This window comes from Panthera leo, chromosome D3, assembly GCF_018350215.1.
Source record: "Panthera leo isolate Ple1 chromosome D3, P.leo_Ple1_pat1.1, whole genome shotgun sequence".
NCBI lineage: Eukaryota > Metazoa > Chordata > Mammalia > Carnivora > Felidae > Panthera > Panthera leo.
This window is the reverse complement of record NC_056690.1, coordinates 60,372,973-60,399,254: the sequence shown is the minus strand read 5'-3', so window position 1 is coordinate 60,399,254 and position 26,282 is coordinate 60,372,973.

Genomic DNA, 26,282 nt, shown 5'->3' with positions numbered 1-26,282 from the left:
TGGTCTTTCTGGAATGTCTTCTTTCTTCCTCTTTGCTTATCTAATCTTATTTAAGATCCAGTTCAAGTCTTAACATTTAAAGGAAGACTTCAGGCCTGAATTGATGCTTCTCTTCTAAGGTTTATTAGATGTAGACACTTATTTTATTTTATTTTTCCTATTTCATGTCTTTTGTCTTTACTTCCACAACTAGAGAGTTGCTAAAGGCAAAGACAACGCGTTATGCTTCTTTGTATGTGCTGTAATGCCAGTACAGTTTTGAGAACAACATAGGTGGTGCTCAAGAAATCTTTCATGATTGGTGTACTGAGAAAGTAAAATTTAAACCTCTAAACCTTTTCAATATTACAAACACCAATTTATGAGGATTTGTTTGTTTGTTTGTTTGTTTGTTTTTTAGTATTTGGATGTAACAATTTTCAGGGTTTTTTTCTCATAAATTCAAGAACTGAATTTAATAAAGTCCATGGGAGTTCAACATTAATAGTGATACTTATTTAGGGAGATTTATACAATACAAAATATCATTGTGAGTTTTCTTTATATAGTCTGAAGTTTCTAGAATAGGCATAGCTCTAAAATTCCCTTCCAGCAGTCTTTATGATAATGGAAAAATATTTACTGAGAAACAAAGAGAGTATTGTTTTGTGGTAAGAAAGAAAAGAAAAAGTAATATAAAAGTGGATACTTTTTAGACTTACACTTTTATTTATATTTTTATAATCTTAGAAATTATTTTATTTTATTTTAATGTTTATTTATTTTAGAGACAGAATGAGAGTGGGGAGGAGCAGAGAGAGAGAGAGAGAAAGAGAGAGAGAGAGAGAGAGAGAGAGAGAGAGAGAGAGAGAGAACCTCAAGCAGGCTTCTCACTGTCAGGACAGAACCCAACACAGGTCTCCAACACACAAATTGCGAGATCATGACCAAGCAGAAACCAAGAATTGGGCTCAGCCGACTGAGCCACACAGGCGCCCCCAAAATATGATTAATTTAATTCAACATGATTTGGTGACTAGGCTTTGAAAATCCTACTAGTATCTCAATTCTGTTCCTACCTGAAAGAAAGAATACTTGGTAAGTAATACTAAGGGCATTTATAATGTCGCTTGGAAATAAGATATAAGGCAAAAAATAATCAAAGAATGGTTATAAAATGACAAAATATTTATCATATTAATAATGTTTTGGAAATATTTAATAGACATCTTAATGTAGTAGAGAATACTTAGAGATCATTAACCCATTAAAGTGTCTGGCATGTATTAGATGTTCAATCTATAAACTTCTAACAGATATATGAAAGGTAATTTCAATTCTCTTCATATTTCTGTGAAGCATTTCCAATGTTATTTTATGGTCAGAGAGTTTGGTCCAATATTAAACTTTGGTAATCTTTGAGACTTTTTTGTCTGCCTTTTGTGCTAAATTCTTACATGTTTTCTATGTATGTTTTAAATAAATGTGTACTTTTTCATTTGATGAATGCTTTATCCTACATAAAAATCAAGCCATATTTTTAATCTGTATTGGTCAAGTTATCTGTTTTCTTACTTTATCTTTTGTAAAGCTTTAGAGGTATAATTGACTTACAGTAAAATTAATATCAGGTGTAAAACTTGATAAGTTTTGACATGGATACACTATGAAACTATACCACAATCAAGATAATATATCTATAACTGCTAAAAGTTTCCTTATACTACTTTGTAATCCATTCCTGATTTTCCCTTGTAGGCAACCACTAGTTGTGTTTTCTGTCACTAACAATTACTTGAAATTATTAAGAATTTTATATAAATAGAATCATACTCCATGTACTCTTTTTAGTCTGGCTTCCTTTGATCGACAGAATTATTTTGAGATTCAGCCAGGCCTTTCTTCTGTTTATGTTGGATTTCATTTGCTCCTTTTCCTCTAGTTTCATAAGATGAAGATAGAGCCATTTATTTTATTTCTGCCTTTCTTCTTTTCTATGTGTAGAGTGTATACATTTCCCCTATGTAGTGATTTAGCAATATTCTAAAAATGCTGATATATATAGTATACATTTTTGTTTAGTTTGGATGCTTTTTAATTTTCCTTTTTATTGTCTTTGACTTGTGAGTTATTTACAAGTATGAGCTTAGTTTCTTAATTGCTTCCCATCTTTTGCTGACTTCTTTTCAATTAAACTAGTATTTTTTAATGATTTCATTATATTACTTGTTGGCTTATTAGCTATAACTGTTGTTTGCTTGCTTGTTTTTGCTTAATCGATTTGTTTTATTTTTGTTTTGCTGAAAAAGTCTTTATTTTACTATTGTTCTTGAAAGATATTTTTTCTGGGTATAGAAGTCTAAGCTCACAGTTTTCTCTCTGTCCTCCCCCAGTAGGTGTTGCTCCACTATTTCCTCACTTATACTGTTTCCAACAGACGTATAAGACCATCCTTATCTTTATTTCTCTGTATGAAATGTTCATTTTTCACCTCTGAGTCCTTTAAAAATTTTTCTTTATCAAAGCTTTGGAGCAATTTATTATCATATGGCTTAGTGCTTTCCTAGTGTGATTTTCTTTGATTTGCGTTTTCATAGTTTTGATCAAATTTGATTATGAAATTATTTGGTGCTTTCTTGCATTTGCGGGTATGTTGAGTTTTTTGGATACGTGGGTTTATAGTTTCCATCAGCTTTGTAAAATTTGGAGCCAGTATTTCTCTAAATAATATTTTGTTCTCCCCTCTTCTTTTGGACCCCCCAAGTACATACATTTTAGGCCTCCTAAAGTTGTTCCACAGTTCAGTGATGCTCTATTAAACTTTTTAATTTCCTCTTTTCACTGTGTTTCATTTTGTCTTCAAATTCAAATTCACTAATGTTCTCATCTGCAATGTCTACTCTGCTGTTAGTCACACCCAGTGAATTTTTCATTTCAAACATCACAGCTAAAATATCTAGAAGTTTAGTTTGGGCCTTCTCTCTTTTAATGTCTTACATTTCTCTACTTAACTTTCTGAACATGGAATACAGTTATGATAACTTTTGTTTGGCATCGTCTATTAATTCCAATATCAATGTTGGTTCTGGGTTGGCTTTAATTGGTTAATTTTATCTTCATTATATGTTATATTTTCCTGCTTCTTTGCAGACTTGGTAAGTTTTGAATGTCAGACATAAATTTTGCCTTATAGGTATTAGATATTTTTGTATTCTTATTCTTCCTAAGCTTTTGTCTAGGAGGCATTTAAGTTATTTGAAATCTGTTTGATCCTTTTTGGTCTTGTTTTTAATATTTCTTAGGTGGAACCAGAGCAGTGTTTAGCCTAAGGCTAATTATTTCCCATTACTTAGGTAGATCCTTTCTGTGTACTTTACATATTGTCTTATGAACCATGAGAATTGCCAATCTGGTTGGTGGGAGGAGGTACCATTCCTGGCTGTTTATAAGCACTGGGAAATCTAACCTCTAATCCTTTCTACTGAATGTATCCCCAAAGTTGGGAAATTTTCCTACACACATGCATTGATCATTACTTAGTAGAATATTCAAATGGGACCCTCTGCAGAACCTGCTGGTGTTCTGTCTCTATGCATCCAGGTATCTCCTCTCTGGTATTCTGTCCTGTACATTATAACTAGTTTGGTCTCTTAGAGGTTTTTCCTCAACTCAGGGAGTGTTCTGGAAGTCTACCTAGGTGGCACCTCCTTGTGCTTTTATCTGGAAACTCTTTCAAAATAATAAGCTGGTTCAACTATATTGTTACTCACCAATAACTGTACATTTTTGCCTGATGTTCAGTATTGTAAAAACCACCTTTTCACACATTTTTCCCAATTTTTGATTATTTAAGGTGGAAGGGTAAATCAGTCTATTTAATTCAAAGTTGGTCAGAAGCAGAAGTGTCCCTTAATATTGTTTTTCACTCACTCTGAATCAATTTTTTGTGAAAAATATATGATTCTATGTGACTATTCATTTTTAAAAATCTTGGATTTCTGCCATTTTTTAAATATATATAAATACAGGCTATATTTTTATGTGCATATAGCTTCATGATAGTTATTTCTTTTCAATGGCTTAATGTTACTGAATGGCATATGCCTCTAGCTATAAAATGTATTTTTTATTGTTATTGGATTTTGCTTTGGATTTTTTAAAATTTAGATTTCATTATCTTAACAAGGATCTTTCTCTTGGTATTGTGTACAGCAATAGATCTCTGCTTCAATTTTCTCATAAATTTGTTTGTCAGACATGGGATTTGGAAAATCTGAGTATATATTGTCACAGAGAAGTAAAAAGTCTTTTTATCATGATATGTCACTTTATCATGATTTCTGTATGAATTAATCTTGATACCAGGCTTTATGAGACAGATTCTTGTCATATTTTTCACTGATATATCCTGGGTATCAGGAATATTTTTGTAGCAGAAACATTTGTTAAATGAATAAGTAGATAAATGGGTAAATAAAGAGATAATTTCCAGATTCATTCAATAAGGTAATGATTAATAATTTGGTAAATTGTTAATGCTTATAAATCTAAGTAGCAATCATTTCTGGTATGAGTAACATAAGAACAAAAAGGCAATTTTGAAAATGTTACTAAGATCATTGATTTGGCTACTTGTCAATTTACAACATATATTGGAAACACATTAATTGTGTTTATAAATAACACAAATAAAGTTGGCAATTAAAGTCATCATTCATGTAACTCTATTGTCACTTTTTCAACAATCTAAATGTTTTAGCTTATAGTGAATTTGAAGTTTGTAAAAAAAAAAAAAAAACATGGATTGTTTGCACAACCCTTGATTTTACTTTGTATACCTATCTACTTGAGCATAGTTAAGTTGAATGTGATAACAAATATAATTGTTTGACATCACTGAGGCCCCTATGGCTAGGGAGAAAAAACTTCCATGGTGGAATCTCTGAAATGTCTATGGAGCTCTAGTTCCCTCCTTGTCAATGAAAAGAATCAGCAATGTAAAGCGACCATTATTGTGAGTACATCCAGTTAAAGCATCTACATGATGGGCTTTTGTTTCTTCACAGTGAAGAAACTTTAAGGGGTCAGTTATACATACCAGACACTATATACCTTGTAAACAGTGAATCTGTCTATTTAATTGTCTTTCTTAGCGTCCATCTAGATATTTTATATGTGGAGTTCCTCTCTGAAGGAAAGGAAAACAAGAACAAAAACATGTTTTGACACAGCTATTCAATACATTCATTTTACAAATATTCACTAGGCACAAATTAAAGATAGGTAAATTTCTAAATGTTGAAAATTCAGTGAACAAAACAATAAAGAAATCCTTCTCATCATGGAGTGTCCATTCTAGTAGCGGAGAGTCACAAAATAAATAATATACATAATAATTTAATTATATAGTCATAGAAAGTAATATATACTATATAAATAAAATAGATTAAGGGATATCAGAAATGCTAGAGGTGGGGGAGCAGTCTGCAATTAATTAAAGTAGCCAGGGCAGTGCTCAATGAGAAGGTGACATCAAAATAAAAACTAGGAAGCAAAGAGGAAGTGAGCCGTGTAGATATCTACAGGAAATTATTTCCAGGTGGAGGGAATAGCCAACACATAGGATCTGAATCAGAAATGAACCTGCTTATCAAGAGAACAGTTAAGGAAGCCAGTAATGACTGGAGTAAGTGAACAAAGGGGGATCATAAGAAGATGAGGTCAGAAGTATTGGTAAGGCTCTATGGACTATGTACAGACTTTAGATTTTATTTTAAGAGAAATAGGGAGGCACTGAATAACTTTAACCAAGAAAAAGTGCATTGTTTGCCCTTCCTTTTTACAGGACAACTCTGGATGCTGAGTCAAAAGTCGTCTGTAGATAGCATGGTGAAAGTAAGAAACCAATTACAAAGGATTTAGTGGATGACATTATATATGGGGAAAATGTTTGAAACTGTTTATCCAACAACAGTTCTCCAAAAAAGAGATAATTTACACCTGTCGAATAAAAGTTTGTTAATTCAAAAAAATATTGAGGAAGCCCTAATGATGTGTTCATTATTAAATTACATACAAAAGAAGTAAACATCAATGTCTGCCTTCAGAAAGATTTATAATTTATCAGGGGAGATACTGAATTAAAGTAGAAGATTTGTTATCCATATACTGAAATGATTCTGTAGATGACTTTTGGGATGAACACTTTATAAACATTCCTGATATTTCTAGAGAAGTAAATGTGATGTGAAGGGGGCACTGCCTATAGAACACATAGCAAGAACACAATCACAAGCACCAAAAATTTCTTGTTATGTTCAGAGAACATTAAGTTAAGCCAGTTCTACTCTAATATTTGATGTATCAAGGTGGAAGTAGGAAATAGGGAATGGAGCTTGGCACCACACTAGGGAAGGCATTCAAGGAAGGTATTCAAATTTAAACTTTATTCTATAAGCAGTGGAGAATTAATATAGGTTTTTAAGTAAAAAGGAATGGGATCAGGGTAGTATAGGATTTGAGCAGTGCTTCAGGAAGAAAATTCCAATGACAGAGTCCAGGATGACAGAGAAATATGGGGATGTGGGCATAGAGAGCAAGAAAAGGAAGAGGTTCTATATGAAAAAGGTCATTGTAATGTATTAGGGGAAATGTAATGAGGGCATGAACCAGAATGGGTGATGCTGTGGATTGAAAAGGATGGAACAATTTATTTTGAATTTACTATGTGTCAGGTTCAATGATAAGTGCTTTCTGTGTATTTTCTTATTTATTCCTCTCAATATCCTTTTGATATAGCCATTATTATTATTTTTTTAAATTAGAAGGTGAGGTTATACAGGTTAAGTGACTTTCTTAAAGCTCCACAACTAAAAAATGTGAAACTGGGACTTGAACCAGACCATGTGCCATATCTGGGCTTCCAACCTCTTTGTTTTAGCACCTCTCAATGTATTAGAAGTAGTATCTCGTCATAAGAAAGGGAGATAAGAGGACTAGAGAAAAGAACTAACCTTAATCTAGCACTTGTCCATGGGGAATATATTTAGGAGGTAAGAGAAGGAAAGGAAGCTATTGGAAGGGTAGGGGGAAGGTGTTGTGTCATGACAGACCCAGGAGGAGAGAAGCTCGAGGCAGTAGGGGCAGTATGAAGTAGTGCTGAGAGTCAAGGAAGATGAGAAAAATAATCCAAATGTTGAATGTTAAGGAGTTATTTCTCCTCTTGAAAAGATAAACTATTTGTATCCTTTGCTAGGTGGGGGAAGAAGTCAGAGTGAAAAGATCTGTGAAGCTACACTATGAGAGATGAAAAAGTGGATGCCAGAGACTTCACTTCTCATTCACCAAATTAGATCATCAAAAATAGGAAAGGTTAAAGGACGCAAACTGAAGGAGAATTGGGTCAAAAAAGTTGTTGGGGCGCCTGGGTGGCTCAGTCGGTTGGGCATCCGACTTCGGCTCAGGTCATGATCTCGCGGTCCGTGAGTTCGAGCCCATGTCGGGCTCTGTGCTGACAGCTCAGAGCCTGGAGCCTGTTTCAGATTCTGTGTCTCCTTCTCTCTCTGACCTTCCCCCATTCATGCTCTGTCTCTCTCTGTCTCAAAAATTAATAAACGTTAAAAAAATAAAAAAAAAGTTGTGTGTGCGCACACCTGTGTGTGTGTGTGTGTGTGTGTGTGTGTGTGTGTGTGTGTTTCCTACTATTAAGAGATTAGTATTTTTTTTGTGGATACATGGAAAGTACTAATAAGAAAGAATGAAGAGGTTGAACTGGTATGGAAATTTTGGATGGACCAGATTCCTTGACTGGATAGGTAGTGGTAAAATATCAGGGGTCTAAGTAAATCATTTATCTTTGGTGAAAAGAGAAGTGGCATGGCTTCATATGAATCATATGGAAAGGAGTAAGAAAGGTAAAAAAATAGAGAGAGAGTACAATTAAACGTTTCAGAACATGACTTGAGGAAAAGAGGGTGGTCTCTTCACAAGAACAGTGTTTTGAAAGAATTTCTACTTCAATTTGTAAGTTACTATTTCTTTCATTTAATAAGCCATCCAATCCAAACCATTGCCTCTTAGAGGGAGGGACACCACAAATAATTATAAAGAACGCCACAGTTTTTTCTGTAATCTGACTTATAGGATTTAAGAACTCTCCAGAACATTGCTGCCACCCTCCCTATCACCTCACGGGACTGGACCTGATACCTGGCAGCCACGTGGCTTCTGATAGACATTTTTTCATTATGTTTTAGAAGACCTACCTTATTCCTTGACCAATGGTTACTTCCACCATTGGATTTTTTTTAACAGAATTGAAATGTTCAAAATTCCCACCAGGCCATGAAGGATTCTATTTTTCAGCTAAACTCTCTTTTTTTCTAGGCAGGACACATAAAATTTAATTTCCTGACCTCTTCTGCTGATGTATAGCAGTCATTTTTCCACAACATTAGACTAGGTAATCTATTCTTAGGGGAACCTCGTCAAGCCTGACTGATATTCTGCATTTTTCTTTCTTTTCTCTATTTTATATTTATTTTTTGCTCTTTCTCCCCCTTCATATTTTCTGCTGTGGAAATATGGTAATAATAATAAAATATCTAGGGAAAGATAGAATATATTTACCAACTCGTGATGCTAAGATGAGGCGAGAGAGAGAAAGGTCATGTTTTCCATTCCTGAAAATAAAGTAAAATAAGAAATTTGCATCTTGAGAAAAATCCATGAATTCAGCCAGTAAGATCCTATCTGTGGATTGTTTTGATACTGATTTCATATTGGAAGATGGATTTTAGTGTCAGTGAAAAGTGCTGGTACAATGACAGCTGTGGAGACCAATATCTTCCATTAATGCAAAGAAGACACAGAAATACCATTGGGTTTTCTGCTATCATGTCAGAATTAGTCATCACATTTGTTTTCGAAGGACTGTAGGCATGCCACCTTGTTTCCTTGACAAGGCTGAGCACGGCACCAAGCTCAGAGTGGGCACACTCCTGATTGTCATGATAATGTTAGGCCTTTCCTATTTTCCTCTGTCTTTATCCTGTGGCCCATCAGAAAAAGGAACACAGTCAACATATTCTCATTTTCTCTTTCCACAAACAAGACACTGGACAGCTGTCAGATTGGAATAACTTCTACTCACAATCAATTGTATCTGATTCAAACAACGGAGCTGGGAATGCAATGAGAAAGCCCATTCCCATTGCCTAGAGGTCTAGTCCAGAGCTGGCCAGAGGGTGGTAAGCAATGAACTGGTACAGTCAGTTGGTACAGAGTTTATCATGTAATGATAAAATAAGCAGCATTAAGTATTAATTGAGAACTTTCTGGGACTGTGTCATTGTGCCAAATGAAGTGCCCCGTAGAAAACCAGGGGTGGGTGTTTATAGTTTCGTTGGAGATTTACTTATAAAAAGATAACACAAAGACATATATTCTCAGCATCAAATGGGCGATACTGACAACTAAAGGCTATAGAAAGTCAGAGGAGGGTGAGCCCAGTATGTACCCTGAGGTAGTTAGGAAAGGCTTCAATGCCTTGAAGAATAGATAAGGATCAGACAGATGGGAAAGAGGAAGATCGCTGACTGGATTAATGGAGTGGCACAAGTGAGACCAAAAAAGGCCATCAAGTGCAAAGGAGAAGATGATGCCATGTGACCAAACTGACTGGACACCATACTGCATTCCAGCATTACCAACATGCCCCCACCCATCCCCACTTCATGTGTTTCCACATTCAGTTAAGCTATGTCAATAATGTGTATCATAAATCATCCATTCCAATAAAAGTGATTTTTAACTCCCAGTTCTTTAAACTTGAGACAACTTGTTGAATTTAGCTCAATTGTTTATTCTATAATATACTTCTGTAAGCCAAATGTCTTAGTGTCCTTTTGTCTTTTCCTCCTAATAATATGTCTGAAAACTTGCACAAATATGTAAAGCTAAATATTCTGATTTTACATGCTTTTTTGTATACATGCCACATGCATTTTACTTTTTTAAGTTTTTTAAATTTTTAACTGAAAGACACTTGACCTATAATATTATATTAGTTTCAGGTGTACAACATAGCAATTCAACAATTATATACATTATGATATGCTCACCACAATAAGTACAGTTACCATCTGTCACCACATAAAGTTATTACAATGTTATTGACTATATTCCCTATACTGTACTTTTCATCCTTGTGATTTATTCATTTTATAACTGGCAGTGTGCACCTCTTAATCCCTTTCACCTGTTTCACTCATCCCCCTGCTTCTCCCCTTTTGGCAACCTCTAGTTTGTTTTCCATATTTATGAGTCTGTTTTTCTTATTGTTGTTTGTTCATTTGTTTTGTTTTTTATTTTCCACCCGTAAGTGAAATCATATGGAATTTGTCTTTCTCTGTCTGTTTCCATATACTTTTAAAAAGCATTTAGTATTTCATTAGATAAACTCAACTGCATCATTTAAAACAGTATTACTAGAGACAAAGTATATTAAAATCTATGTTGACTAGTGGCAATAGACAAAGGGAATATTCCCAATGTTATAAAGAGCTTTTAGTGAAGGGATCTAGGTCTTAGGGAAAAGCTTAGATTTGGGGTATGTAAACATTCCAATAATAAAAAAAATATTTAATAATATGAAATATAAAACAAATATGACAAACTGTCAACTTTCTCTATTTTCCTTGAATTTCACCTGCCTTAATCATGGTGGTCATGGAGGTGTAATTAATGTATTCTTGGAGTAAATAATCTAAGATCACCCTCCCTTCCTTTAACACAGGGTACTACAAATAGTACTAGTGGTATATTAAATGAATATTTAAGCTCTTATGTTTAAAAATGTTTTTTCGTTTATTTATTTTTGAGACAGAGAGAAAGAGACAGAGTGTGAGCAGGGTAGGCGCAGAGAGAGAGACACAATCTGAAGCAGGCTCCAGGCTCTGAGCTGTTAGCACAGAGCCCAAGGCAGGGCTCAAACCCACAAACCATGAGATCATGACCCGAGCCGAAGTCGGACACTTAACCAATTGAGCCACCCAGGCACCCTGAGCTGTTACGTTTTTAAAGTCAATGCTCGATGTTATTGAATTGGTTCTAGGGGGGTGAAAAATTCATCCTCATTGGGATAATCAGTCCCCTAACATCATTTCTTCAGCACTCATCAATTGATCCAGCTGTGGTTTCAAATAGTTCCTAAACCACTTTTGATATTTTAGTCCTCCATTTGAAGGTATCTGTGCCAGTCAATTCCACGTTTTGCCATTTTAGAGCTTTTTGCCCCTGTTTTTTGTTTTGTGTTATTTTAACTCATTTTTGTTCAAGAATCAAGAAACTAGACATCTGTGAAACTGGCATAAGTTTTCATCCCCAGTCTTTTTCCCTTTCTCTCTTTCTTTGAGATGAGAAATATTTATTTCAGTAGTGAAGAATAGAAATAATTTTCCTTTGAAATAGGATGATTTAACTGTTATTTCTGCTACGTTAAATGGGTATAAAGTCTAAACATAAATGGAAAACCAGAAATAAACAATGTCTGATATATTGTAGGCACTCAAGAAATATTTGTTGAATAGTTTAATGGATGAATGAAATTAACAATGGCCAAATTCCATTTAGTTTTCTCTGTTCTATGGGCCTAAATCACTTCACGGCTTTTAAATATCAGTGATACTTCAGTACTTTTTATAACTTTAGTCAGTACTTGCAGTTATAAACCAATGAAATCTCAGTGGAGAAACTGAGGCCAAAAGAAGAAATGGTTTGATTACATGTCTTTACTGCCACAGAAAAAACATCACATCTCAGTTGTGCCAAATTCCCACCTACTGGTTAAACTAAACCAACCAGACAAAACAGCAGAAACTGTCAGAATGATGTTCTGATAGGGAACAAGAAAGACTTGCTGGAAAAAAAAATAAAAAAAATTAAAAAAACCCATTGCTGGACAAGACAGTTTATCTAGGGAAGGTGGAAAGGGAGAGATTGTCAAATGAAACAACTGAGCTCTAAGTTTAGATTTAAAAGTTCCCATAGTTGGAAGTGTTTGGGACTTCAATTGGTAATGCATTCCAAAGAGCTTTCTGCTGGCTTTGATGAATGTGTGGAATTGTCTCCTTGTCTACTCATTACCACTTAAAAAAAAAAAAAAAAAAAAAAAAAAAAAAAGGAGATCTGACAATCCCAGCAATCGTCTTTAGCTTCTGTTGTTTTCCATTAGCAACGGGAGTGTATTCTTTTAGTGAAACACAAAAGCTGGTATCCCAGGCTACCGCTGAGCCTTGCAGCATGCGGGGCGATTCACTCATTTGGAGAGATGCTCCAGAAAGGTGGTTAGAGACTGTTTTAGCACTTTATTTGTCCCAATTATCTGCTCCTGCCTATTAGGGTGAATGGAACATCATGGCATTGTTTATCACGGGCTTTATATTCGCTAATAATACTGTTGTTTATTACCACAAACATGCTGTATGCAGTCAGCTCCGCTTCTGTTAATCCCCACTGCTCCAAGTTCTGTTTTTGTTTTTATTTTTCCTTTTTTTTCTTTTATCTTTTTTTTTTCCCTACCCCAAACAAATTAGATCCCACTGAACCAACCGAGTTTCCCACAGTTTCTGATTGTAAAGATGCTTTTCAATTGGACTTCAGGTTGATTGGTTTCAGGCTGAAAACCCTAAAGAAAATAACATGGTGATACTTACATGCAGGAATGGCTCTCTAACCATATTTCAATGGCAAGTGTCTGCCTGGGCATTTCCTTCCAGGTGCTCACAGCCTGAATTGCACTAGTTCGAGTAACCGAGTAACCGTCAGAGAAAAGAATGCAGCGAATTGTTGCCATTAGATCATTTAGTCTTCCCCAAAGTCCTCTTCCATACACTGCTTTACACAAACATATCCAGGGGCTCTATATGGCCTGAGGCCTCTGAATGTGCTTTTAAAAAATGCCCCTCATTTGGGCCTGTAGGAAAGGTAGTATCAGTGTAGTCTATTATTCCCGTAGACCACTCTGAATTCTGAAAACTGCCAGTGTTCTCTCTCTGCATATGTTTGCTGCATCTCCATACCAAGGGCCTTCTTTAATAAACAAGGTAGATGGCTAATACCCGAAGGAATGATACTTTAACTATACACATAGTAAACTGCTCTATCTCTCCCACACCCCTCCCTCTTGGCGGGTGTTTATAATCTGGGGTTACTTAAAGATATGTAGGTCATGAATATGGCAATGGAGAAGATAGGTCTTGTTCAAACTAGAAGGATGATAGATTGAGAAGTGAGGCCGAATAGAACATGTTATTCAAAAGGCATGTGCTAATATACTGTTGTAATTAGGGACACTTAAGTTTCAAACTGATATTACAACTCAGGTCAACCTGATTGGGAAATACCGTTTCTTTTGGAAAGTAGCCACAGAAACATATGTTTATAAAAGACCAAGGAAGAGCATGTTAGTAGTGGAAAAAAATCTATTCTTAAATTTTTTTTAACGTTTATTTATTTTTGAGACAGAGAGAGACAGAACATGAACAGGGGAGGGTCAGAGAGAGGGAGACACAGAATCCGAAGCAGGCTCCAGGCTCTGAGCTGTCAGCACAGAGCCTGACGCGGGGCTCGAACCCACAGACCGCGAGATCATGACCTGAGCCGAAGACCTGGGCCGCTTAACCGACTGAGCCACTCAGGCGCCCCAAAAGATCTATTCTTTAGACTCAGGCAGCATGACTTTTTCATTCTAGGATCTTCACCAAGTTAATTTACTTTTTGAGCTTCAGTTTCCTCATTGCAAAATGGAGACTATAATCCTCTTATAACCTTATTTAATAATTCAAAATATAAGTGTAAATACCTGAGTCATAGTAGGAGCCCTCAATGGACTTCATCTTATATACTTGGAAGTCTGGAAACTGAGGAAATATTTCCACTAAACCTGTTATTTGTCTTAACAGCAAATAAGACAAGTCCAGCTAAGTACATTGAAATGTAATATGCTTTCCCTGCTTGAGAAAGTGGAATAGCTAGAAGAACACTTTTAAAAGACCAGGTGTGTGAAGAAGAACAAGAAGGTCTTAATGGATAGGAAAATAACACAACATGAAAACGAGAAAGGAAAGTAAAATCCTAAAGTTTAAGGCACAGGGAGATGACAGTTTTAAGAGTTGAGAGAGGGTTCTGATTTCAGGTAACGATGGAGTAGCGTGGTCAGACAATCCCACCTACGGAAAACACTTATAGAATCTGAAAATAGAATTTAATAATAATTTGAATACAGAAATTTGAGGAGTACCTACTCTTGCAAGATTGACCGCAGCAGGTAAAGATTTATGAATGTGCAGCATTTTGCCTGAGAGCACTCCTCAATCAACAGGTACCTCAAGCTGCATAAAGCTATTGCCTGATAGACTTGAGATATCAGAGGGCAGACCTAGAGGCTAAAAGAACAGCTAGAAAGTTAGGAATGAAATTCTTCACTGCAGGTAGCTGAAGGGATGTGTCCCCAAATATGAATATAAAAATTCATCCAAATGTGGGGCACCTGGGTGCCTGTCAGTTAAGTGTCCGACTCTTGGTTTTGGCTCAGGTCATGGTCTCATGTTTCTTCATGTTTCAAGCCCCACATGGGTCTCTGTGCTGACAGTGCACAGACTGCTTGGGATTCTCTCTCTCTTCCTCTCTCTTTGCCCCTCCCCTGCTTGCTCTGTCTCTCTTGAAATGAATCAACAAACTTAAAAAAAAAAGTCCAAATTCTTGTTTGACCATTAAATTGTACATGAAGAGGAGGAAGGGCTTTCTAGGGGCCTTGAGGATAAAGCAGAAGGTGAAAGGTGAAATAACCAAGTAGACTTTCAGAAGACAGAACTTGGGAGTTTGAATCTAGACAAGTTAATTTTTTCTAACACACAAATAAGTCTTCAGAGGAACATTACAGAATTCAAAGTCTCTAGAATAAAGAAGCACACAAAAACATCAGGCATGCAAAGAAAACAGAAACATGTGAACAGTGTTCAAGAAAAAAGAAATGTTATCAATAGAAATCAAATTTACTATCACTCAGATGCTAAAATTAACAGAAAAAATATTAGGCACCTATTATAAATATGTTTAAAGGCTTAATAAAGTAAAAACATAATAAAAAATAAAAATCTCACCACATAAATAGAAACTACAAAAAAGAAGCAAATAAAAATCCTGCATTGAAAATATAATAACTAAAATGTCTTAAAATTAACTGAATGACATTAAGAGCAGATTTAAATAAAAATAATTTACTTGAAAATAGGTTAATGTGATTTAAACATCTGAGGAACAAAGAGAAATAAAGATGTAAGAAAAAAGACGAGATCGGCAGAAATTTGTGGAATTAAGAATTAAGTGGTCCAATACATGTGCAATTGGGCACTAGAAGAGGAGAGAGCAACAATGGGACAGAAAAATGAAGAAATAATGGCTGAAACATTATTAAATTTGGTGAAATTCAGAAAGTTCCAGGCCCAAGAAACTTGATAAACACTTAGTAACAGAACTACAAATGAACTCACACTTAGGCACATCAAAGTCAAATTTCTGAAATCCAAATATGTAAAGAAAAATATTTCAACTAGCCATAGAAAATTACATAAAGGGAATCAAAGATACACATGATGGCTGACCTCTCATTATTAACGATGTAGGCCCAAATGCTATGGAATAGTTTGTTTGTTTGTTTGTTTGTTTGTTTATTGGAATAGCTTTAAAGTTTGAAAGTGAAAGAAAGGGGAAAGTTGTGAATCTGGAATTCTATGTGGAGAGAAACTATCCTTCTATAATGAAGGTTAAATAGGGGCATTTTCAAATAGATGCAAAACTAGCCCTCAAAAATAAAAGTGAAATAAGGACTGCTTCAAATAAACAAAAATTAAGAGAACTCATTATTAGTTGCCGTATCATTATCAGTTGCCGTACACATAACACAAAGAAAAGTGGTAAAGATACTTATTAAAGACGGCGAAAAATGGTGCCAGATTGAAACTTGAATCTACAGGAAACATTGATGATCACTGGAAATGACAAGTAAGGGGCAAGCATAGTAAAATATTTTTTTATTCTTTTTATAAATTATTTGAAAGAATATTAAAGCACAGAGTAGAACACTATATTGTAGAATTTAAAATGATATAGATGTATTGTATATAATACCACCATAAGGAATAGGAGTGGTAAATACAGCTATGCTGTTAAAGTTTCTTATATATTATATCATATATATGAAAAGTATACTCAAATTCTGAATAGATTACCATAAGGTAAAAAACTAATTTAATTTTTAAAGCAATCACTTAAGGCAAAGCGCTGAGGAACTATAGCTAAATCTTATACACAAGGATCAAACTAGAATATTAAAAAAAATTAAATAAAAAGAAGGAAAAAATGGTAGAATACAAGAATTAATAAACAGAGGAAATAAAATTAACATTAATGGTATAAGCATATGTATAGACATTATAAGCATATTAAAATAAGTTATTTTATAAACATAAGGATATTAAAATAACAAAGGAATTAAAAAACAGAGAAAAGTAAAAACTAAGAGGAAAAATAAAAATCAAAAATCAAATAATATGGTAACCTCTATTCAATCATGCCAATAATTACATTAAATGTCAGTGAACTAAACATACCAATTAAAATACGGAGATAATAAGATTAAATTAAAAAATCAAGATCTGACTGTATGCTGTCTGTAAGAGGAACAGTTTAAGTCCAAAGACAAAAGATAAAGTAATCATACCCTTATCACAAGAAAAATGGAAACAAGGATTTCTAGTAGAGTTAAAGAGAATATATTAAAATGAAAAAGTGGCAGTACATCAGACAGTATAATGATGCCAAATATGTATATGCTTAATAGGAGAGCTTCATGTTTCAAGGAGAAATAATTGGCAATCCAAAGGAAAACAATAGACAGATCTACAATCATAGTTGGATATTTTAAAATACAAGTCACAATTTTTAGTAGAACAACTAAAGAAAAATCAATTAAGATAGACTCTCAACCACACTGACCGAATTCACACTTGTAGACCTCTACACTCAACAACACAAAGTACATTTTTTTTCCGAAAGGGTACAGAATGTTTACCAAATTATACCATATGATGGACCACAAAGCAAGTCTCTGTAAGTTTCTAATTATTGAAATTTTGAAGTCTGTTCTCATATGTCATGGCCCCAATCAAATACTGCCTTTCCTTCCCTGTACACTTTTGATTGAGGCTAGAGATTAGGCTTTTGCCTCCATTTCTATTATGTGTTCTATTTCCTTTTCTTATTCCTAAGCTTTGCCTGAATCCTAGGCTGTTCACTTAAGTATTGAAAGTCTTGGGGTTTCTTTTACACAACAGTACTTATCTCTGCCTATACCATATGAGATCTGGTTTCAGTCAAGATTGAATACCAGTTTCTAGAAAATAACCCACATGACTTTGGGGGTTACCATTATATTTTCCTGCATAATCTTCCAGAACATAGCACCTTTTGACAATGATTTCACATATTCTGCTTGAGTTTACCATTCCTTTTATCCTTAGATCTGTAATATGAACTGCGGCTCGCCCTGTACCCCAACATGTATCTCATGCTGAGTTCCCTTTGCTCTGGCTCTCAACAGTCCAACTTCAGCCTCTCTCATGCTGAATTAGAGAGACTCCACCATCTGGAACACTATGATCATTGTCACAGGTAGCTCGCAGACTTCTGTTTCAAAAAAGCATGTGTCATCTCTGCTCAGAGATGTGGTCAAGGCAAATCACATGTCATACACGACTGCAAGAGAGGAGAAGACCTGAACATACTGAACATATTTAGTGATCAGACCTAATGACTACCATGATGGAAAGCTTTTTGTGATCTGTAATTAAGTAAAAGATGCAGGGTAAAAACCAAGTAATTTTGGGGTGCCTGGGTGGCTCAGTTGGTTAACCTTCTGACTTCAGCTCAGATCATGATCCCATGGTCCATGGGCTCGAGCCCCACATCGGGCTCTGTGCTGACAGCTCAGAGCCTGGAGCCTGCTTCAGATTCTGTGTCTCCCTGTCTCTCTGCCCCTCCCCTGCTCATGCTCTGTCTCTCTCCATCTCTGAAAAATGAATAAACGTTAAAAAAAAATTTTAAAAAGAAGCACACCCTTTTTAAAAAAAAACAAGTAATTTTAACTGTGTGAAGAATTAAGACTGGTAAGATGCCATAGTATGGATAGAGATGGAACCCATCTGAGGCAGAATGGGGATGATTTCTTTTTCATCTTGCCTTTTTTCCTCTAAATTTTGTATAATAAATATATATATTGGATAAATTATTATTCTTAATAAGAAAAGCATATATTCTGGGGCACCTGGGTGTCTCAGTCAGTTAAGCGTCCAATTTGGGCTCAGGTCATGATTTCATGGTTTGTGAGATTGAGCCCCACGTCTGGCTCTGTGCTGTCAGTTCAGAGCCTGGAACCTGCTTCGGGTTTTGTGTCTCCCTCTCTCTCTGCTACTCCCCCACTCATGCTCTGTCTCTCTCTCTCAAAAAATGAATAAACAGTAAAAAAATTTAAAGAAAAACATATATTCTTTCTTTCTCATAATAGTTCTATTGTTTGTGTGTATATATATAATGTAGGCTATAATCTATATTAGATATATATACAGTATATGTATATATATACATATTTTGAAAAGTGTCCTAACTTCTTGAAACAGTTATTTAGACTTGAAAAAAAGATCCCAAATTAGATTAATATAAAATGATAGCTTGTTTCTATAATGGAATAATCAAAAAGAATAAAATGATGTTTACAATAAAGACTTATTAGGGAAACACAAGGATCTTTTATAGCTGTGCTTGAAAAGAGAAGCTTAATTTAACATTAAGAGAAAAGAGCAGTATAGAAAACTAGTCACATTATATATTGCTTCACTCTTATCAATTAAGGATAATTATTTTAAAACATAAAACAGATAAAACATATTTGCAAAAGTATCTTAAAACTAAAAGTTTTCCAGAAAGAATAAGAGAATTTATATTTTCCATGGATTAATTTAAATCTTTGACATTACGTATTGCACTTCAGATTACTGAATTTGCAGATAAGATAATTAAAATCAATATTGGTCATCTATAAAGTTTTGGAAAATGGAAGAGAAGCAGAGAAATTAAGGTGATCACATGTCAATCTAATCTTCATAGAAGAACACAAAACCAGCATTACTAAGGCAAAGGTTTCTGTGTAGGGTGAAACATCACAAAACAATGGTGAAAATTATAAATTCTATGGTCTATTTTTGTCTCTAAATCCTGACAAGTTTATGATTTCAAAACTGGCAAGGACAATTTTATGTGCTATAATGTTGCACATTCCACTATTATTGTGTGTGTCCTTGGGATATCAGGATTTTAAGAATGGACATGGAAAGTGGTACTCATGCATATTTACTCATCTTCCTATGCAACATTACAATTACGAAGGAGAAGATGTTGAATTTACAAACTACAAATTAGTGAGTTTGATGCTGATCTCAATTAACATTTATTACCATCATCATATTTGTCATTGTTAGGCATACTAATTAGAATAAATCATTGAATTTAATAAAAAGCAACAACTAGTTTCAGATTTGCTGTTTCATCAAATGCTACTTTTACTTGATGAGTAGATTAGGGAATGGTAGATGACTTACGTAGGTACTTCAACAAGCTATTGATCAGTTCCAGGCCCCATGACATCATTTTACACAAATACAAAGACGTGAATTGGATTATTTTGAAACGGAATTATAACTGGCTGACTGCATGTTGATTAAAATGGCAATTTCAGGGGCTGGCTGAGTCAGTTGGAAGAGCATGCAATTCTTGACCTTGGGGTCTTGAGTTTGAGCCCCATATTGGGTGGAGAGAATACCTAAATAAATAAAAACTTCAAAAAAATAAAGTGGCAATTTCAACTTGGTAGAGAATCTTTCCTAGTATGTTATACATCTCTATGCTTGATCCTACACTTTTGTGTGTTTATATTAATGAACTGAAAAAGGCCAGTTCACAGATGGCTGAAAGCCGAATATAGAAAACATTGTATATAAAATCCAATACAAATTTTATAGATAGAATTTTGACTAGGTATATTTAATAATAATAAATGTAAGTATTTATGATCTAATCCCCCACCTTACCCATATTTAGCACTATCCTGAAATATATACAGTTTTGAAAAGGGTTTGATATTTTAATAATAAAAAGACAAATAGGAGGAAACAACATATGGCAATTTTAAAATCTGGTGTTTTGATTTTATAAAAATGATCAATTAATTCATACTTTACTCTTTTGGGTATTAGCCAACTGGAACCAGACTACTATAAACATATATATGGGCTTGTTTTAACGGCTTGTTGTAGGAGGTTATTGAGAGGATGTGACCGCTGGTTGACTTACAAGCTGTACCTGGTCCTTGGGATGTATGTTCTGCCCACCATTCCCACAACTAGAGCTGTTTTCAAGGACACAACCTTCAGAGAGCAACATGTTGTTGAAGGCATCTGGATGATATATATATATATATATATATATATATATATATATATATATATATATGACTGAATCCAGGTATGGCCTCTGTATAAACTTTTTAAGATTTTTGGCATGTGGGTACAGAGATCTAATTGTCTTGTGGTTGCCGAAGACATGCCTTGTAGATAAGTTTCCGTGCTTATTAAAACTGCCACGTCCAAATCTGGAGCGGTCTGCCTCTTTCTTCCGTCCCTCCTTGCCCTCTATGTATGGGCGCCAGTTTCAGATTTCATCTGAGAAGCTCTCAACTTTACAAACCAATAGCACTACACTCTGGGCAAGTGTTTATAAATACTGAGAATGTGGGGGCGTCTCAGCACTGTATCCTACCATAACTCATTAAAGGAGGCAGATGTCTAACGCTGGAGAATCGGAATCCAACAAATACACAGTGGCGATCTGAAATTACTTGAAGAGCTATGATGTGGATGAAATGTAGTTTTTATAGGCATATCAAGGATCACTGAGTCAGTCACAAAAGAGTATGATTCTTATTCAATGAAAGGAAAAATATTCAATGATAATGTTTAAAATGAAATCAGCTTCTTTAAAAGAGAATTTTTTTTAATCTCTTCTGGTTTTTATAAAGTCTGAACGTGGTTTGTCAGTGATTTTGAAGAGGAACTTACACTACTTGGGAATGTAATGTACAGTATGGTGACTATAGTTAATAATACTGTATTGCAAATTTGAAACTTGCTAAGAGATTAGATCTTGAAAGTTCTCATCACAGGAAAAAAAATATTAACTATGTGTGGTGACAGATGTTACCTAGACTTACTATAGTGATCATTTTGTAGTATATACAAATACCAATCATTATGTTGTACATCTGAAACTAACGTTGTATGCCAATTATATATCATTTTTTTAAAAAAAATTAAAAATAGGATTTTCCTCAGAGACCTACTACCCCAGAGCACAGGTTATCCATGAAAAAACAAGCAATTTGATGGAAGACTGTTGTTAAAACTAACTTATAGGAAACAAAGCAAATTTCATTCTTCTGGTTCATTTGCTTTTTTATATTCTTTAGATTTATTTGTCTGATTTATGCTTTCTGGATTACTCAAGTAATACATGAATATAATTTTACTGTAAAAGTAAAAAAAAATAAGGAACTTCAATATCCAATATGGCAAACAAGTTTGAGGTATCATGAAAAATCATGTGATTTCCATAAGGATATGGGACTAGAATAATCATTAAGAGTCTGCCAACTCGCATACTTTATTGTTTTGCATAAAATTGTTGGCTATTAGGATCTGAGATAAAGACCATGAAGTGACAGCCTGTGTAATAGATACGCTCCACAGATGTGCTTTGTTTGCCTACTCCCATTCTACTTTCAAGCAATGTGAGTCAGATGGCAACATCAACACATTAGGACTATCCTATCACCTTTTTAATATAATATAACCTGAACAAATAAGTGACTATCCCATTATATTCGTTGGTCCACCATGTTCAATTGCATTATCCAGAGCATCTATTCCTATTCTGGGGAATGGGAATATGGAAGCTATCTTAGAATTCTTCCTACTATAGAAATCCTTAATTTTAAGGATTTGGAAGACATTTGAGTGTGAAAATCCCAGTTCCTTCTCTGAATACCAATTATGTAATCTTTAAAATTAGGATACCAAACCTTACAGCTTGGTAAGAGAGAACAAGAGAGAACTCGACATAGAAATAGGCCTTCTAAAATTCTAAAATTCTCACTACAACTGCTATTATGTTTGGTTTGGATTATTACAGATTGACCAATCAGAGCTTTTCACTCTGAAGTCATAAAAGCCATCTAATATTAAACTTTTACTAAGATGGAAGTCATGAAATTTAAGTGTTCCTCTTTTGACTGCTACTAACTAGCTTGTCATTGACACGGAGCCTTATTTGCAGAAGTCTCACAACTTTGCTGCAGAATAAATCACATAATTGATGGATGACTCTTAGCATGCTATGGTTATTATTAGTTTCAGAGAATTCATATGGATTGGATACATTACTGCTTGTGACTTAATACCTTAGGCTCTCCCAATGCATTGTTAAGGAACTTGGATGTTCCTATCTCCCTTACGCCAGAAATCCTGATGTGGCAACCATCCTAATTTGATGGCTGGTGATTTAATTTTTCCTTCTGCATTTTCAATTCATTGTAAAGACAGTCCTGAGCACTTGTTTAGGTCATCATATATCAAGTTTAAAAGCATATTCAAACTAATGAAGTCTACCCACTTTTTTTGGATAACGGTGAACAGCAAAAAAGAAACTAAAGAAACGAGGATTGAAATGCACATTCTTCTTAATTTCTCTCTCTAGCATGAACTATTGGGATTCCACCTTGACCTTTAGGCAGAGACAGTTGGTTGTGCACAGCAGGGAACAAGGATGTTGTGAGATTGTGTAGAATCCCTTCAATCCATTCTCCTCTGGACATCTTTGTTAAGCCTATCTGAACATAGGGGACACTTGGAATCCTGTTGTGGCTAAACCATTTAAGACCAGAGGCAATTTTAGACTGAATAAGATTTGGTGACTATTGTGTTATCTATATCCTCTTTCATAGAAGTTAGGGATTTTTTTTTGTTGTTTTCTGTAGCAAAGGACACACATATGTCTTTCAAGTGATATATACACTGATAAATTTGTTGGATCCCCACAACAACCCTGTGTAGTGAAGGATAGTTATCATTCCCACTTTACAGAGAAGGAAAATAAGGCAGACTGACTTGTTAAAAACTAATAGAACAAATAAGCAGCAAAACTATAATGGGAATTAAGGTTTCCCTGATTGGTTCTGTGCAATTTCTGCTTATCCTACTTTTGGATGTAGGATTTGTGTTAAAGCTACCACTTTACAATGGTCTTTGTAGGCCAAAATGATAAAGCAAGTTCTCAAAAGTGCTTTCAACTTGTGTTCTTCCTACTAGTTGAGCCTTTATTTCTATACTAGAAAACTCATTTTCCTGAATTACTTATATGAATTCCTTAATTCAGCACAATTATCAATTAATTTACTAAAAAGGTAGTTTGTATGATCTTTTCCCTTAAATGCAATTACATTCAAATGTGGTTTGCATGCAATACTGAAAAGAAAATCACCCAGATAACACTGATTATTCATCGAGTTACCATGAAATATGGAGTGGATCCTACAATTACTAATGTAACTCCATTTATCTACATGGTAATTCTCAACAATGCTAAGTTCTATTGGCCATTTGTAGGTTGATATTGTTATATAGTACTAACAGATGTTAAATTAGTTTATAAAAACACCTAGGAACAACTGTAGCAGCAGATTGCTTGTAAGTAATAGGCAAGATTATAAAATTCAGATAACATGAAATGCAATAGGTTTATACCGAGACAAAGAAAAAGTACATATAAATATTAGAGACAAGGTGTTGAATGGACCAAATTAAGATAAAACCAAAACAAATAGGTTCAATATAAGTTAATAACATTAATGATAAAGATAGTTCAGTAGGTACCTTTCTACCAGAGAACTTCCATGCATCTCTCATCCATCTTTTGAGATGTTTGGCATTATATATCCTTTTGAATTCATGATAGTGCTTTCCACATATAAATGCATATGTCATATATAGAAAATAAGCAATTTATGGAAAATGATGAATGATACTAACCTGAAAATTAGGGGGTGGCAAAAAGTTCTACATACCCTCAAACTCAATGAATGAACTGGTTATTATAGTCAGTGAAATTGGGATATTTCAACTGTATTCCAAAGGAAACGGTAGTGCCACCTTCACATAAGGAACCCTGGTATAATGAGGCTGTATTTGATTCCAATTTTATTTCTCTCCAGAGACTTTATTATACAATAAGAACAACAATGATAACACAACAAATGCTTAAATACAAAACAAAACAAAAAACAAAAATAGAAAGCCTTTCTACCCTCCAGAAGTTGTTGCAGTCTACCTCAGCTTATATAAGATTTCAATTTCTCAACCCGTTATAGATTATTTGAGATAGACAATGGTATGAGGGAGGACATTTTGGGAGATGGTATTAATGGTATTTCACTGCAAAAATGTGCCAGAATCTTTGACGAAAAATATGCATTCTTGCTGAAAACTGTTAACTAATAAGAATTTTTGACATCTGGATTTGCAGGGGAGAAGAGAGAGAAGTCCTTTTGGTGAGAAATTTGAAAAATGTGTACAGAGTAGATTTTCAACAGCATTTTAATTCTGTTCAGTAAAATCATTTATTACTCCTGCTACAAAAGAGCCAGGCCTGTTGATTCTCAATGCTTTTTAATGCATTGTGACTAGCATTACAATGACTGACGCAACACAGTGAGTGGAGGAAAAAGTTCTCTCTCCCTCTCCCTCTCTCTCCCCGTTCAATATGCTGGTAGAAAATGTCACAGACTCCATTGAAGGTAATAGGTTTAGATCACCATTACACTTTCTATTCAATGAGCTGAGGCTGTTTGGGCCATTTCTGTTGGAAAATTCACCTGTTTGAAAAGATTCATTTTATTCAATGCAGTAGAACAAAACAGCAGAGCAGCGAGCCTGCTACACCTCCGGCCTATGCCATTTCTTTCTGTTGCAGATGCATTCCAGTCCCGGCTATGCACCCAGATCTAATTGAAATATATGGAAACTTCAGAAGCAGAGCCATTGAAAAAACGTAGTAGACAAAGGAGGCATACATTTTTGTTACCTTCTCCCTACTTTTCACACTCCTTCCTCCTGCTCCATCCTAAATATGCTAGCTTCCCACGCTCTGCTCCCAGGCTTCTTGGAACCCTCTGTCATCAAGCTCCATGCTAGGTTGCTCTTTGTAAGAAGCCCCAGCCCAGGGTCATTTCATTCCTTCTGTTATCCTTGTCCTGGGACCAGCCCCATGATCTATAACTCTGCTAGGTTATTAAAATGACAACACACCTAGGCTCAGATGTTCATGCAAATACTGGGGTAATGGCTTACATCTTCTAGATACTCCAGCACATTACAAGCTTCTCATCTTAACCTTAATAAGAACCTCCTCCAAGAGCTTAGGAGAAAGAAACAGTTTAGTCCCATCTTTTCAGAAGTTTGATTCAAAGGTGTTTGGTAGAAGAATTGTGGCTCTTTCCCTTATCAAGTAAGTGATTGTTGATAAGGGATATATTGGGTGTGTAGGGGGGTTGGTCTTCAGTCAATGCATTAACTTTATTAGTTTTAGGGCACTTGTGTGGCTTGGTCAGCTAAGTGTCCAACTCTTGGTTTCAGCTCAGGTCATGATCTTGCGGTTTGTGAGTTCAAGCCCTGCGTCAGGTTCCGCGCTAATAGTACAAAGCCCACTTGGGATTCTCTCTCTTTTCTCTCTGCCCCTCTCCTGTTCATGCTCTCTCTTTCTCTAAATAAATAAATGAATAAATAAATAAATAAGTAAATAAATAAATAAATAAATAAATAAATAAATAAATAAGTAAATAAACTTAAAAAAATCTCTATCAGTCTCTCTACTTCCACTTTTCTTAATCTGGCATTTTTTTCAATTTTTATGGCAAGTAATATGTAGATGCAATTTTACATCCTCCCTCCAAACAGATAGCTGTTCCTATGCCTGATCTAAAATATTACTGGAACCAACACCAGGTATGTTTGGATGTTTCTATTCCTGAACTTGAAAATGCACAATTGTATGAGTTGGTTATAGCCTTTTATTTTTTTAAGGCA